We start from the raw sequence: 17484 nt of genomic DNA, 5'->3' as shown, positions 1-17484 counted from the left end.
AAACCAGATAATTCTCGATTTCAAGGAACAGCCTCACTTGACATGTTTAGACAGTAGTAGTGAAGTTTAAAACTTAGGCCTTCATTCTAAATTCAGGGCTTACCATAAGGTAATAGCACCCTCAGAAATACCAATATCACCGATTTGGGTTTTGCCCCAGTGCAATAGTACGTCCCCGTTCTGAAGACCTCATTGGGGTGTAATGCAATGGCGGGTTTCCCCTATATGGAACAGCAAAACTCAGAATACTGCAGGAAGTGCATGTCCGACATTTAAGGAGAACCCGCATTCCTCATTTGAGCACAAACTCCCATTTCAATAAGGGCCTCAGTCTGTGCAGCGGACGAACCCCTAATCCTGCTTCATGAAGTGTGTACAGAGCTGGAATTTCTCGCTAATACACAGTCTGAAACAACCAGCATACAAGTGATGGGAGAGATTCTGAGGGAATGTTTCCCCTCACTTTTCTCTCACTTTTCCCCTCGCTACAGATAAGCGCCATATACGTGAGCTGTCTTGAGATACATACGGGAGCCAAGCGGCGTTATGACGTAGGTGCGCAGTCAGCAGTGACGGTCGATGACATCACAATGCGGCCCTCACCGGACCCGCCTGCACGTTAGGCTCAGAGGCCACAAGTACTGCTCGCCGCACGAGGAGGACGTTTGTTTTGCAGAGCATGGGTTCAGTAGCTTAACGTTAAAGCGGATCGGTTGGCGAAGAAGAAAGGTAAGTTCCTTGTAGCAATAGGAAGGACAGTTGTGCTGGTGGATGTCATTGACGGGATGGGGGCCCTCGCCCCAGATAAGTATTTCGGAGTAACTGACATTGCAGCGTTAAACACTAGTACTTATGAGTGAGGGGAGATTGGTTGTTTGTTCTCTGTCACACGGATGTGTCCTTTCCCACCTGGCCTACAACATGCCCGGGAGAATACATACTCGGCAGTTGATTTACACCCGTTCTATATTGGAATGTGCGCCCTTGGCATGCATGCTTTACGGTCGGTCACTAAAGGTTCAGTTATTGTGGACCGAGGAGAGAATTTATAAAATGACATTCTCTGCCAGGTTTTATTTTTACATATCAAGATATAATCCCCTAAATGTCAAACTATTGTATCGTCCACGCTATTACCGCCACCTAACCCAAACACATCAACTCCATCTACTTGATTCTTCCGTTCCTAGCCCTGCCCACATTTTACCTTTCGATTATTTTCTCGCAACCTTCCAGTTCCTTTTCTTTAATTACCGAATACTTTGACTGACCTTCAATCGTTTTCCTCATCTGGACCTGCAGGCCCTTTTCTAAGCCTGCACACTTACTGGACAAACGAAGCAGTCTTTTGCTTGCCTGAAACAACCAGCCCTCCAGCAACCTATCCCTGTTCACTGACACTTTGCTGTGCCATGAAAATAAAAAATAAAAACTACTTGTGGCGCTGTAGGTTGCCACCAGCCATGAGTGAGAAATATGAAATTACATAGTATCTCGGTTATCCTGCCTTAGTAACCCAAACCCTTGCCCCCCATCCAAATAAGACTGGAATGTGGGCGACCATCTCTTGAAGTGACCAGGAAATCATGCCTTTCCTTTCAGCTTGCACTCAGACACTTTATTCACCAGCTAAGCATTTGGACCACTAGTATTGATGTGAATCTCTGCTCCAATCCATTCCTCAAAGTTTCCAGGGAATGGGCGACTGTACCACCCCCCCTCAACACACACACACACACACAAGAACCCCTTAGGGCATAGACTTGAAGAGCTTGAGACCCGTTTTACAGTTGCTAAATCTCACTAAATCAATTTCAGATTATCACAATCTCTAAGATCAGGCTTATGAATAATGTTATCGTCTCATTGCACCTCTAAACACACGACTCCTACCACTCGTCTTTAACACCCTCTTCCCTCCTTCTCCTGAATGCCAGCCTGTCTTACTTCTCTGGACATTCTCGCTGCTTGTCGTTCTACCCGCTACTTCACTGATGATCGACCATTCTTTTACCACAGGCAAGCCTGGCCACACACTCGACCAGTGCTACCTACTGATCTATTGGTCACTTCCTCTTAGATCTACGGGACCTCCATTAAACCTACTCCTTCCCTGGGCCAGAGATGCCCACTGATCCACCAGTTTTTACTTCAACTGACGTTGACAATCTTTGGGCAAGCCTGCTTGCTCATTGGACATTGCTACCTATGAAAGTACCAGTCGTTTCCTAACCTCTGCCTATCATTCCTCCAGCAAGCCTGGCCCCGAAGTATGCCATGGTTGCCATATTTTAATACCCTCTTCGTTTGCCCTTAAGGAAAACAACTGGGGCCTAACTTTCCTTCTGGCGATTTAAACACCCACTCAGAAAATCATACCATGGATGGTGCCATTTCTGTGTCTCCCCTCATATTTAAATATTAAATTGCTATTGTTACATCACTTTGAATGAAACTAATCGGTAAATATGAAAGACTTCTCCCATCCAGTCAAAAATCTTCTCAGGACCCCATAAATTATAATGTGCTACCTACATAAAAAAATAGCTTAAGGTAACCCTCTTCCTAATGCCGAATGAAACATTGCTTTAACTTAGAAAACCGTGTCCTGAAAAGCTTCCAGACGATACGAGACAAAGCATAAACAAGGCAAAAAAGAAAAGTTAATGTTTATCTACGGCGCATATCAATACTGTATATTTTTTTACCGGCAGTCTTGAATAACCATCTAGTCTTTCCAATGAGAACGTGTATGTGTACCTGAAATGTGTTGGACTGTATTAGTTTGTTTTCATAGTTCGTACTATTGACGAAAATGTACTTCTTAAAAGAAAATACAATATTTTTTAAGAAACTGCTGTAAAAAAATTCACATACTAGCACATTTGCTGAGGTAAGGAAGGACCGCACCCAAAAAAAGAAAATAATAACCTGCATCCTAGGTTTGCCATTACTCACTAACTACTCTTGCTCCAACACTCCGCTCCACAAACCTAACAAAAGAATCAGAGTGGGAATGTGTGTTTTGTTTACAGCTTTATAGAGCTCGAACTCAACCCGGAGATATTGGAGCGCTTTTACATGCGCACCAGTTACATTACACAAGGACACAGGTTTGACAGTGCCACGTGCTGCTATACCTCGCGCAGAGGCGGTTTATTCCCGCCCCTATAGGAGACCTGCACATTCTCGCACATCCACCACTACAGTACTTCTCACTGCCACTTAAAGCATGAGAAAAGAATGCGTTTTTTTCTACCAGCGCTGACCCATGTACGTCACTGTGCGAGTCAAATGACCTCACTGATTGTGACGCTAACCCTGCTCACTGTACTGTGCTGGTCAGATGACCTCACTTGATGATGACGCTAACCCTACTCACATTACTGTGCTGGTCATTAGGGACGGCTTTTGGGCAGTGCGACTCGTGCGGCTGAACTGGGCGCTGACCTGTGGAGGGGGCACTGTGACCTCAGGGGGCGCTGTATTTAGCAATATCTTATGATAGGAGAGATGAGGGGCACTTTTGCAGGTGGAAATGAGAGAATCAGAGGAGACGGTCATGGGATGTGTGGACGCCAAAAGTGATTGTCGAATTGGACACCAGTAGGGTGACCAACCGTCCGTAAATTTCACGGACAGTCCGTAATTTCGGCCGTCTGTCCGTTGTCCGTGAAGGATTCTTTAACGGACGCCATTTGTCCGTAATTTTAAACGGGCAGTACCAAGTCTCAGATACCAAGCAGCATTGGAGAGGCACAGCAGGATGGCGACCCTCACACCTTCAGCCCTTGATGAGCTGTTAAGAGGTGCTTGAAGGTGACTGAGAGGGAGGGGCTGCAGCTTCAGGAGCAGGGGCATCTATTCAGATGCAAACAGCCCTGAATGCCTCATGTCTCTGCAATTTAGAGGCGTTTCACACATTCCATTTCTGACCAGGGCCCCAAACATCATAGAACGGGCCCTGATTACACCGAGGCAATACGTGGTTCTCTTCACAGAGCTTAATTACTGTTACTAAATTGCAAGCAAGCCTCGGTTCTTCAAACATGCAGTCCACAATGTAATAAAATAAAGCAATGGCACAATCACACCCACACTGATTAACACAGTATGGAGCACAATCAGTTAAATCAGTTCTCTTGGAGTATCTCCTTTAAGTACTGTATATCACAGTGGGGGATGGCAAAACTAACATTTTAGAAAGAGAGCCTGTCGTCTCGTTGTCTTGTCCAGGAGGGGGGGGGAGGAGCCCTACCCCACCCTGGAAGAGACCAAGATGATACTAGAATACTGCATGCCCAGCCCTGTGCCCACCCTGGTGGATCCTGTTCCTCTCCTGTGATGGCTCCTGCCCCCCCATGTGGTGGCTCCTGTCCCCCCCTGCCTGTGATGGCTCCTGCCCCCCTCCCCCTGTGGTGGATCCTGTCTCCGCCCTGGGTGGTTTCTGTCCCAGTCCTGAAATGGCTCCGGCAGCGAGGGTGAAGTACTTGATGGGCCTCTTCTCAAAAAGGCTCAGCTCAAAATTAATATGAAAAGGTGGGCGAGTGAGTAAGTGAAGGGATGGGTGGATGGCTGGATGAATTAGTGAAAGGGTGAATGGATGAATGAAAGATTGAATAGATGGATAATGAGATAGGATGGATGGATTGATGAGTGAGTGGAAGGATGGATGAGAGAAAAGGTAAATAGCTGGATGTATGGGTGGAAGGGTAGCTGGATGGGTAAAAGGGTGGATGGATGAGTGAAAGGATGGATGAGTGAAAAGGTGGATGATGAGTGAGTGGGTGGATGGATGAGTGAAATGATGGATGCATTGATGAATTGATAAGTGCAAGGGTGAATGGATGGACGGATGACTTAAAGGGTGGATGGGTGGAAGGATGAGTGACTGGGTGGATGGATGAGTAAGTGAAAGGATGGCTGGATGGGTGAAAGGGTAAATGGCTGGATGGATGAGTGAATGGATGGATGGATGGGTGAGTGAAATGATAGATGGAAGGATACATGATGGGTAGGTTTGCAAATGGTTGAATATGTTTGGATATGGCTGGGCTTACTTATATACTATTGCGCGACCTCCTCTGATGTGTCTGTAAAACTTACCTATTGTCCTGAAGTTTTGTCCTGAATTTTGACCTCCTGTCCTGAATTTGTGTCCTGAATTTTGACCCTTTGTCCTGAATTTTTACACTCACCGTCCTGAATTTGCACCAATGCCAGTTGGTCACCCTAACCACCAGCGCTATTGCCGGCCCTGCTAGTCATATGACCTCACTGATGGTGACGCTACCAGGGCTTTAAGTGAGATGAAAACATTTTTTTTAAAGGGGCGTTACCAATGTAATTAAGGGCGTGGCTTACAAGCACATACATTGAAAATCTATGCTTAACTTAGTGTGCCACCTGACTGGTATTTTACTAATTCTGTAATTCCATCCATATATATAATACAGCAAGTAACATTACAAGTAAAACAAGCCAGTACTGTTGGCTTTGTCAGCGCTGTTAGCTGCATAACATAAACAAGCAACAACTATGGCTTTGTAGTATAGCATATTGAAATGTTGCAGTTCTGAAATGGTGAGACTGTGAAAGAACTATAACGAGTTTTTTGAAGTTACATCAAAGGCAGTGAAGGGTGGCACTGCTCCAGAGTTAAGATTTATTTTATTTCATCCTGAGGGTGAGGGCAGAAATTGAGAGCACGATAGGGACCCGTCTCAGCACCTGCTTTTTAGAGCTGCCGGTGCTCAGCACCTGCAAGACCCGGCCCACTTAAAGCCCTGACGCTAACCCTGCTCATTGGAGTGAGAGGCTGCTTCCCTTCTACCAAGGGACCTCTTAAGTCGATTGACCTGAGCACACAATACCGCTTTAGCACCTAGGGAGATGTAGATGTGCACTGATGCAGTCTGGGCTCCACACTCGAAATGCACTGGGTTGTGTGTTTTCGGTGTAGAAACCAAATTGGTTCCCAGACCCGTTAAACCAGAGCTAGAGTGCAGATGTGATTGGGTTAGTATTGCAAAGCAGCCCAAGGGCCATTATGAACTCTGATTATTTGTTTAAGACACGCTACCACAGGTTCACCCGTAAGAGCAGATGACCAAAACCAGAATTAGGCGAGTTCTTATTTCGTAGGTAACAGTGATGTAAAAACGTGTAGTATATCAGGATTAAAAAACTTTGGGCCATGTTGAGAGTTTGGAGGGAGCTCAGCATCCTCCAAATTCAAGAGGAAATGCTGTACTCTGTATGTGGCGTTTCCTTTAGAAACTAGGGGGCAGATTTACACGTCCCTTGCAACACTTTTGTGCTGCCAATGCGTCACTATTTGTGACGCAGCGGCAGCGTAAATAATGCGCTATGTTGGGTCATATTTACGAAGTGACGCATCTAGGGAGATGAGTCACTTCGTAAAACACTGCGCTACATTAAACCTACGTCAGGTATAATGTATGCAAGGTGGTCATTCCACCGGATATAAGCCTCGTAGAAGTGGCGCATTGGAATCTATTAAGATAAAGGCGCATTGGAATCTATTAAGATTACAGTGCGCCACTTCTAGGACGCCATTGTGTCAAAATCATACGCCTGCCTCATGGCATCATGGCAGGCGTAAGGGTGATGCAGGCCCTTTCACATGTGGTAAGCCCCGTGTGAAAGGACACATTGCTCGAGTTGCGTCAGTTTTCAGACACACCCCAGCTATGCGTCACTTTTGCGCCTACAGATATGTCAGTAATACTGACATTTCTGTAACTCGAAGCAACATGATGCGCCGTACTGTGAATACGGCGCATTTATGTTGTCGAAAGGAGGGCTCAAGGAGAAGTGTTGCATTGCTGCTTTGTTGCAGCAAAGCAACACTTCTCAGAAATAAGGCCCTAGGGCCTTATATATGAAGGCCTGCAACACTTTTACGCCGCCATTTCATCACTTTCTGTGTCACTGCGGCAGCGTAAATAATGTGCCACGATGCGCCATATTTACAGAGTGACACATCTGCACTTTGTAAACTCCTGCACTACATTATACCTGCTTCGGGTATAATGTATGCAGGGTGGGCGTTCCCCCACAATAAAGAGTCGTAGAAGTGGCGCAGTGAAATCTATGAAATTTCACTGCGACACTTCTAGGGCGCTACTGCGTAAATCTCTTAGGCTTGCCTCATGGCAGGCGTAAGGGTGACACAGGCCCTTTCAGATGGGGTTTGCCCCATGTGAAAGAACACACTGCTGGAGTTGCGTCCGTTTTCAGACACACCCCAGCAATGCACCACTTTTGGGCCTACAGATACATCAGAAATGCAGACGTATTTGTAACTCCTTGCGACATGGAGCGCCATAGATCAAATATGGCGCATCCATCCTGTCGCAAGGAGGACGTGTTGAAAACTATTGCGTCGCTGTTTTAACGCAGCGATGCAAGTTTTCATAAATGAGGCCCTAGTAGAGGATTTGAGGTCCCTTCAAACCCTAAATCATTCTTTTTTTTATTTGTGGTGGGTTCTAAATGATGTAAAACCCAAATTCCCAGTAAAAAATTATTTCATTTGATATCTCATTTTAAGTGGCCAATGAAGCACGTTCGTAGTTCTCAAATATATATTATCCCCATATTGGCTTAATAGGGCACATGTTTAATATTGTATTTTAACTTAGCGAAAATGGCTCATTCTATTGTCTGTTCTCTTCATACATGTACATTGACTCATGCAAAAGCAATATGTTGTGCAGAAGCTGTAATAATGTATTTTTTCCCCCTAAAAAGGTACACTTGTCAGCACAAATGCAGTATTTTAAAGCCACATGTACCTTCACTCCAACAATTTGTTTTTAAGAATGTGTATTCCTCAGAGCAAACGCACATTTGCTTGGACCGAGCTTTCAGTGTTTTGAACAGTTAGCAGTGTGCACTTCGTAGTAGCTTTACTAACTAGTGTATGTCTTAATTTCTGCATAGTATCCTAACAGGCTTTTGTAATGGTTTTGTGTATTGAGCATGTCATGTTTTCTGCATACCGACAATATGTACAAGCTCGTTCTTCGAATGCCCGAACCATATATACATATGTACATCCTTACAAATGTCGGAGCCCCAAAAGTGTCGCCATTGTTTTTGCTTGGAAGTTGACGCGATGCTTCCCACCGTTTTTAGGTCGAGCCTGGGCAGTGTATGCGCTGCTCTGCGAACTAAGCTGTATTGAAGTACATACATGAAGGCCCCGCCAACTCTCCGGCCATATTTGTCATTATTGGCTTGTGTAATTGTCCTTCGTAAATGCTGGCTGGCTTTTGATTAGTTATTAGGCTTGTTAATTCCTCCTTAGTTCCGCCTTTTCTTCATTTGTAACCTCTCATGAGGACTGGCCCTTTTTCTTCTGTTGTTACACAGTACGTCTTCTTCAGTCTGTAAGTACTATGGGGCAGATCTATGTTGGAGTTGCGCCACTTTTACGCCGCCGTTGCGTCACTTGTGACGCAGCGGCGGCGTAAACCCTGCGCCACGTTGCGCCCTATTTACATCGTGACGCATCTATGGAGATGCGTCACGGTGTAAAGCCCTGCGCCACATGAAACCTGCGTCAGGTTTCATGTGGGAGTTTCCACGCAGGGGGGGCGTTCCGTCGCAGGAACGCCCCTGAAGTGACTCAGTGAAATCTATAAGATTTCACTGCGTCACTTTACCAACGCTGATGCGTCAAAACCCTGCGCCTGCTTGAAGCAGGCGTAAGGCTTGACGCACCATGTTAGGTATGGGGTAGGTTGGAACAGTGCTGAAGTTGCGTCGTGCTTGCGACACAACTTCAGCACTGCGCCAACCTTACGCCGGCAGATACATCAGGCATCTGCTTGTCCTTGCGCCACGATGCACCGCATTGTAAATGCGGCGCATCTGCGGTGGCGGAAGGGCAAACTTGCGTGACGCATCTTCCCTGGCGCATCCATGCTGATTTGCAGGGATGCGCCAGGGAACATAAATCTGCCCCTATTTCTTTATTTCTTATTAAGTTTCTCTTACTGCAGGACTGTCTGTTGTTCACAGTTGGGACCACCGGCTTGTTTATTCAACTCGTAGCAAACGGGGCGCTCTTCAGCGGCCACGGGGGACTGAAGGGGTCAACTCAGCAATGCCTTCAAGCATTTGGAATGCAATAGGTCTCGCATTTGCTAGAGTTTAAGCTACTGGCATTGTAAATGACACTGCCTTTTTTTATGTTTTAAAAATCAAAACTTAAATAAAAGGCATTGTCATTTACAATGCCAATAGCACAAACTTGCGTTAATGTGAGAACAATTGCATTGCAGATGCTTGTTAAAGAATGCACATTGGCCTAGTCATTTCTGTTGACAAGATTCTCATAAACGGGGCTGCAGCCTTTCGTATATGTGACAGTGGCATCTAACAGCAGGATGCCCACATCTTGCAGAGAATGAGCACGTGAAACAGACACCCGCCACCCCCTTCACTCCAGTGGTAGAACACCCAGTAAACCAGGAAAAGATTAGGGAGGAGCAAAAAGGCCTAATCATAGATGTTTGACCATGTCATTGAAAATACTGCCCTTGGATCCCAGTTGCTAGGCCTGCTGGCATAGTACCAGCATTTCTAGTTCTGTAGTGTGGTGAACAGGTCTGGACATGGATTTCGCTATTTATGGAAGAGGTATGTTGCGGTTGATTCTGATGGAGCTCACATTCGCGGTAATCCAAGAGTGCATGTCTGAGTTCATCATCTGCTTTGCTGTTCTGATCTCCTAAGAAATATTGAACAGCAATACCCACTTCATTCGCAATGGCCCAATCTCAAAGCATCTGTGCCTCTTCTGACAGTGAAGAAAATGAATACTTACCTGTAACTGCAGTTATCCAGTACTGGTATCTTTAATAGATTCACATGCTTGAATCATTCCTCATCATCGAAGTGGGAGTCCCAAGTAACCCTGTGTGGAGCTGGTGTAGTGGCTCTAAGCATAGCTCAACGGAGTTTGAAAAAAATTCTGTGGAGCTCCGCGAAGCTCCTCTCTGCCCCTCCCCGAAGCTCCTCTCTGCCCCTCCCCGCTCCCTCCCCACTCCCAAATGCTTTAAAAAGATATAAAGAAGGCACTTACCTGTGTTTCTGCCGCCTCCCCTGCCTGGCCGCTCTCCTTCCTGCTCCTCTTGCGTCCTCGACGTCCTTCATAAAAAAAAACACTACATTGTAGGTCTTGCGCGTGAGCATGCACACACGCAAGACATACAACGTAGTGTTTTCTTTTAATGAAGAACGATGAGGACGGGAGAGGAGGAGGATGGAGAGCGGCCAGGCAGGGGAGGCAGCAGAAACACAGGTAAGTGCCTTCTTTATAACTTATTAAAGTATTTGGGAGGGGGAGGGAGCGGCTAACTCCGCACCGCCACGGAGGCGGAGTTTGTGCCTACTCCACGTTCGCCATGGAGCGCGGAGTAGGCAAATCTCCGCAAACTCGGCTGGCGGAGCAGAGTTACCCGTCTAGGGTTCGTCTCAAGGTGCTATTTTCAAGCAGTATGTAAAACTACTAAAGGCTATAATGGCACTGGGTCATCAATTTAAAGCCTATCTATGTACTTTTTAAAAAGGACCATGCTTCAAATGCAACCAATCAGCTGTGCACCCTTTAGAACAATCCTAAGAGATGCTGAGTCCCCCAGATTTTCCAGCACAAGCGGGAATAAATGATCCCGAGCTATTAGGGGAGCCTCTCAGGGGAGGTGGATGGGTTGCACGTGAATCTATGAAAGATACCAATACTGGATAACTGCAGTTACAGGCAAGTAACTTATTTTCTTATCCAGTATTGGGGTATCTTTCATAGCGTCACATGCTTGAATCAGAATAGTAAGCAGTGTCCTTAGAGATGTACCTATCCTTAGTGGATGGTTTGTAGAAGTAATATACATTTGCTGAGAATGTTTTATAACATAGAAGTATACAGATCTATATTAGCTTCATAACTAAATGCATAAAATACATAAGCATGTTCATTATTTACAATGAAATTAAAAGGATTTATATGGAAATTTAAAATAGTAGAAATAACCACAACAGTTAGCTATATAGCTAATGGAAGGAAAAACACCTCTTTTTAGAGCGGCTCACCTTATTGGAACAAATGCCAGGGTATCGCCTGGCCCACGGCTGAGTCACTGCGCTGCATAGATTGCAGGCACTAGCGCTGCATGAATGTGTGGGTGCTCTTCAACGTCATCTTTTCCATTGAAATGCGCAAAACAAAGCAGCCAATGTTTAGACTGCTCTCGTAGAATGCACCTTAGCCTTTCTTGAAAAAGGCTTTCCAGCTTTGTTGTGGCAAAATTGAATTTCTGCAGAGATTTATCTGGCAATTGTTGGTTTAGTCCCTTCAGTGCCTTGACAGCCTTGACCATAGGCTACCAGTAGCTGGTCAGTTTTGCGGATGCATTTAGTCCTTTGTACATAAAACTTTAGACATCGTTTGATCTTCAACGTATGAAGCACCTGTACAGCTGGCGTAGTCTGATTGGGAAAGAAAGTTCGGAGAATGACAGGCTCATTGAGGTGAAACTGAGAAGTAACCTTTGGGATGAATTTAGGATTAGTCTTGAGAAGCACAAAGTAACCTGTGAACTGAAGCAAAGGTTCATTAGTGCTAAAGGCCTGTAGCTCACTAAACTTTCTGGTGGATGTGAGAGCGAGAAGAGCAACTTTCCATGCGGGAAATCTCTACTCAGCATTATAAATAGGCCTGAAAGGCTGCTTTAATAGTTGTGAGAGTACCACTTTAAGATACCATTCTGAAGGCGGGGCTATAACTAGAGAAAATGTTGGAAGAGCCCTTTCATGAATTGCTTCATGAGTCTTGAAGAAAAGAGATATAAACCCTGAGAAGAGTGTCTGTATCTGGAGATTGCAGCAAGTTGGACCTTTACTGAAGCATACACCAGGCCTTATTTGGCAACAGAGAGAACATATGGTAGGATTTGCTTTAGAGAACCATGGAACAGATTCAAGCTATTCTGTTGAACCCAAAGGCAGAAACCTTTCCATTTTAACTTGTACGTCTTGTTGGTGCCTTCAGCTCTAGACCTGGAGAGAATATCTCTGCATGCTCGTGTGGTACTTAAGATTCCGAAAATCATAGAAGTCAGGAGCCATGAGTGCAAACTGAGCGATGCTGGGTCCGGATGGCATATATGACCCCTGTTAACGGTCAGAAGTGATGGCGCAGGTAGAAGACTAAGGGAGTTGATCTCTGAGAGGAGGAGAAGCTCCGAAAACCAGTGCTGCCTGGGCCACTTGGGGGCAAAGAACAGGAGAATACAACGTTCTGTCTTCATCTTGGTGAGGACCCTGGGAATCAATCGAATGGGGTGGGAGTGTATGCATATATCCAGGGCATCGCATTGAAAGCGCATTCCCCCAAGACCCTAGGAGAGAGAATCTGCTGGCATAGAACTGACATTTGGTATTACTGCCAGTCGCACAAAGATCCATCGTTGGTTTCCCCCATCTTGAAAAAACCTTGTCTAGTTGATGCTGGTCCAGTTCCCACTCGGGGCAACTGTCCTTTGCCCTGCTGAGAGTGTCTGTCAATGTATTGTGAAGTCCCAGAAGTTGTTCGACTTTCAGAGATATTCTGTGTTCCTTTCTTGAGCCTCTTGAGAGTGTGAAAGACCTGGTTCCCTCCTGTCTGTTGATGTAATACATGCGGGTTGTGTTGTCTGTACTAGGCAACACCGAGGATCCTGCGATCCTTGGAAGGAAAGTTTGCAGGAAGAGGAATATGGCTTTGTACTCCAGACTGCTGACATGCATCATTTTTTGAAAGGAAGATCATTTACCCTGGATTGGAGGTCTTGCAAGTGGCCTTCCCAACCGTCCAAAGATGCGTCCGTAGTGACGATGAAATCTGAAATCAACGGTAGGAAAATGATGCCCCCTGAGTGGTGTGGTTTGAGATCAAGTATTCGAAGGATCCCATTGCTTGAACCAACTGAAGTTGAAGCTCCTCTTGCAACAGTCTCATTTTGAGGAAAGCCAATGGAATCAATTATCGCCAACAAGAGCATGCCTAGGAGCGACTTGTACATCCTCACTGAAACGTACTGTCTTCTTGAAATGGTTTGAGCCAAGTTTGATAACCAAATCTTGCTGTTCCTGAGATAGGAAGGCTTTGTTCTGGATTGTATCCAGGATGACTCCAAGGGACGTCATTGTTCCACTGGAAGTGAGTGAGGATTTTCGTTGGTTCATACTAAGGCCAAGATTGTGACAGGCAGGCTGTCGTCACTCTGGTCGCTTGTTGTGCAGTTGGGGCTTTTAGTAGCCAGTCGTCTAGTTAGGGAAATACCAGATGACTTTTCTTCCTTAGGCTGACTGCTACTGGAGCGAGGCACTTGGTGAATATCTGCGGGGCAGATTTGAGGCCGAAGGGAAGGACCTTAAATTGCTAATGGTTACCAGCTACAGTGAATCTGAGGTATCTTCGATGCTTGGAATGAATGGGGATATAAAAATATGCGTCTTCCAGATCTAGAGATGTCATGTAATCTACACTGCTGAGGTGATGCAGGATATCTGAAATAGTAACCGTCCTGAAGGTTTGTTTTTTGAGGAATTTATTTAGTTTCCTGCGATCTACTATAGGTCTCCACTCCCCTGATTTATTGTGTATTAGGGAAAAAAGGGAGTAGATTCCTTTTCCACTTTGTGCCGCAAGGACTTTCTCTATCGCTCCATTGCTGAGCATCATGTTGGCCTCTTTTCTTAATGAATAATGATGAGGTGGGTGTGCTCCCCTGGGTAGAGTTTCTGGTGGTCGCTCTGTAAACTCCAGAGTATGGCCATAGGTGACCAAGTCAAATGCCCATCTGTCCGATGTGATAGTTTTCCACTGATGGATGTGGCCGGATATCTTCGCACCAATGGGACGAGAGAGGATAGTAGCTGGCGCCCGACTGAGGTCACTGTTTCTTACCTGTATTATGGCTTTGAGAAGGCACTCGTCTGCGAGAATCCCGTCTGGAGAAACCCGCAGTGGATTACTGGTAATAGGACAGCTGCTGGTAACCTTGTCTGTACTGTGACTGATAGGTTTGGTACTGCTGGGTACATTGGTATCCACCCTTATATTCTGAAAAGCCTCGTCCTCATGCTGCCCAAAAGGGCAACTTCCTGTACTGCAGGGTGTGCAGAGGGATTTCGCGGTGTCGCTCTTAATTGCTAGTAAGACCTTATCAATATGTTTTTCAAATAAGGAATCGCCATCATACGCCATGTCCAAGATCTTGAATTGGACTTTGATCTGAATGACATTGCCCTAAGCCATCCTTGGCACCTTAAGACTGCTACACAGGCTAGCTGGTGTTGCTATAGACATTGCTCAGTCAATCTCTTTAGAGGTTGCTTGCTCTCCCTCTTGTAGTACTTTCCTAGCCTCTTGTCTCTTGTCTTCTCGGATTACGTCCAAAATGTCACCTATCTCGGACCACATCTGGTGGTCATGGCGGCCCAAGATCGCCAAGGCATTGGTCACTCGTAGAGTAGTGGCAGACATGGTAGAGAAGCGTTTACCGATGGTGTCTAAGTGGCACCCCTCCTTGTCGGGTGGTGTAGTAACAGGTGTTGACGGGTTCTTGGACCTCCTCTGCATAGCTTGACATATAAAAGTCAGGCTTGGGGTGCCCTGTCAAGCATGCAGGGGCATCCTCTGGGGCTCCATACTGTTTATCAATCTGAGGTAGGACAGCCACTACTGTGGCTGGAGTCTTCATCACCTTTATTCCCTCCTGCCAAATGTAGTTGTTGATAGGTATGGAGCGGATCAACTTTCTTGTCTATTCTTTAAAATCATATAGAAAGTAGTCAGACTGCTATACTTCCATGGGGAGGTGAAACCCGGTAACCACTCTCTCCATTAGTTTGTGAAACCTCCAATGTCCTCAGGAGGAGAGTCACCTGCTTGGTTTGGAAGTGGGAACGGTGTGGAAATTATGTAGTCATCCCGGTCATCCACACCTAGCAGAGGCTCAGGAATTTCCCCCTCTTCTCTGTCCTCATCTAAGGAGGATGGATCTTCCCTTGGGGTTAAAGCCGTCAGGGAACGAGGTGTCATTGTTGGTGTGGCAGGTGACAGCAATGGTGGTGGACGAGGAGCAGCAGGTTGCGGAGACGGTGCCGCAGGATGTTCCTCTTGAGGTTGAGGGAACCGTTTTCTGCAGTCTAAAAACATAGCCTGCAGGACCTGGATTAGTGAGGATGGTAGATGAACAATATCCTGTCTAAGAGGGTTCATATAGTATGGATAAGGCTCAAAAGGCCTTGGAGGCTCAGGACAATAATGCTGGTAGTACTGTTCCTCATTGTTATAGTCCTCATCCTCCTACCATTTAACATGCAGCTCAAAAAGGATGTGAACAGGCCTCTCATACTCGGATTTCTTCAGGTCCAGTAGGTGGGTATTCGGAGCAAAGGTGAGACTCTGCTTTGTGAAGTTATCTCAGGCCGTAAGAAGGCCTTAGCTACTTTAATTTGCACCCTCATCTACGGTGTCTTCATCAGCTGGATGGAGCTGTCTTTAGGCATTGTCGTCGACGGGACCACTGTAATCGGGATCGTCTTCAACAGCATCATCATTTACGGGGACAGAGACGTGGACAGTGTTATGGTTGATAGAGTCGTCTTCTGCAGTGTGGATGAGACCTTTGTAGACAGTTGGATTCTTATCGATGAGATAGAGGCATCGATGGTGGCCATCGTCAACGCTGTTGCCATCAATGGTCTTTACTATGAGAGAGTGGTAGTCGTCATCGTCGACAAACGCGGCACTGCTAATGTAACCGAGATTTCTGAGAGGATATATGCCGCTCTGGATAGGAAGAGGAGGCCTGAGGGCGCTCTTTCTTTTTAGCAGAAGGAGTAGATGGCAAAGTCAAGGCTGGCTCTCAGGAGATTTTGCAGTGCTCCTTGTTATGAGAGTCCATAGCCTGCTGAGAGGTTTTGAGAAGTTTTCTGGCCCCATCAGACATCTTGGGATTTGGCTCTCGTGTGACCTGGCAGCGATATCGCTGTCCTCATCTGAAGAGGTCTTAAGTGACTTTGTTTTCTTAAGCCACAAGAGCAGCCTCTACTCTCTATCCCTTAAGGTTTTTGAGGAAAAAGTGCTGCCACAAGAGCAGCCTCTACTCTCTATGCATAAAGGTTTTTGAGGAAAAAGTGCTACATATTTTACACTATTTTACCTCATGCTGGGGATGGAGGCAGTAGATGTAGTCTTTAGGTGGGTCATACACATGAACCCTTTTCTTCCCACAGGTCTTGCAGGGATGGAAAATTGTATTTTCTGTCAGACATAGCAGAAAATGCGTATCTAAAGCTGTAGAAGCTGATTGAAGAAGAAAACTGAGCCGAGCTCAGGAGACTCCCTTCACACACGATGTGCGGTGAAAATAGGAGAGACTCAGCCTATTCAGTGACTGTTCTAAAGGGTACTAATAGCTGATTGGTTGTATTTGAAGTTTGGCCTTTTTGAAATGGCAGTGACTGTTCTAAAGGGTACTAATAGCTGATTGGTTGTATTTGAAGTTTGGCCTTTTTGAAATGGGCACAGATAGGCTTTACATTGATGACCTAGTGCCATTATAACCTATAGTACATTTACATACTGCTTGATTATAGTACCGTGGGACTCCCCGTTCGACGACTGGAAATGATTCAAGCATGTGAATCTATGAAAGATATCCAAGACTGGATAACAAGACCTCGTGCCTCCCTGCTTTGCAATCAATGTTGTGTTGTCTGTCATGATTAACAAAGCTTTGTCTGCCAGTCTTGGCAGGAATGCTCGCAGACCTATCCTTATGGCTGTTAGCTCCAATATGTATATGTGGAATACTTTCTCAGTTTCTGACCACAGGACGCTTGCAGGTAGCACTTACGTGTGCACCCTCCAACCTTTTGCTGAGGCATCTGTAATGATCATTTGCCTGTACATTATGGGTTATAAGGGGAGGCCTATGCTGAGATTATTTTTTTAAATATCCACCACACCAAGCCTTATTTGAGCCTTATGCTGCATACCTGTACTATATCACCCCATGAGCGTGTTAAATGTTTCCATTGCTGATCTAACGCTTGCTGTGCCTGCTTAATTTGTAGCCTGCAGAAGAGTATTAATCCTATACACGATTACCTTATGCCCAGCAGAGTCTTGTAAGCCCTGACACTGATTGTAGTACCATTACTGTTTCTCTGTGGGGGAATTATGTACCCAATTGAATGTCAAGAATAGCTCCTTGAAAGTGAAGTCCTGCAACTATGGAGATGGACAACTTTAGTATGATTAGTGATAAACCCTACTGATGAAAAAGGCTAATGCAAGTGGATTTAGAGGCACATGCTTCCACATCTGATGGCGCCTTGATGAGCCAGTCGTCTAAGTATGGGTACACTTTGTGCTCCAGCTTGCATAGTAAGGCAGCC

The 17484-nt window shown here is 45.7% G+C and overlaps 1 protein-coding gene across 1 annotated transcript in view; it reads left to right on the top strand.

Moving 5' to 3' along the window:
* Window positions 1-608: 608 nt before the first annotated feature.
* LOC146867984 (dual specificity protein phosphatase 13B-like) overlaps window positions 609-17484 on the top strand; it is a 50049-nt gene continuing 33173 nt past the window's right edge. Inside the window, exon 1 of the mRNA XM_085615152.1 lies at window positions 609-729. The gene's annotated coding sequence lies outside the window, so the exon portion shown is untranslated. The remainder of the gene's footprint in view (window positions 730-17484) is intronic.

This window comes from Triturus cristatus, chromosome 1_2 (genome assembly GCF_964204655.1).
Source record: "Triturus cristatus chromosome 1_2, aTriCri1.1, whole genome shotgun sequence".
NCBI classification, from domain to species: Eukaryota; Metazoa; Chordata; class Amphibia; order Caudata; family Salamandridae; genus Triturus; species Triturus cristatus.
This window is presented reverse-complemented; position numbering and strand designations above follow the sequence as displayed.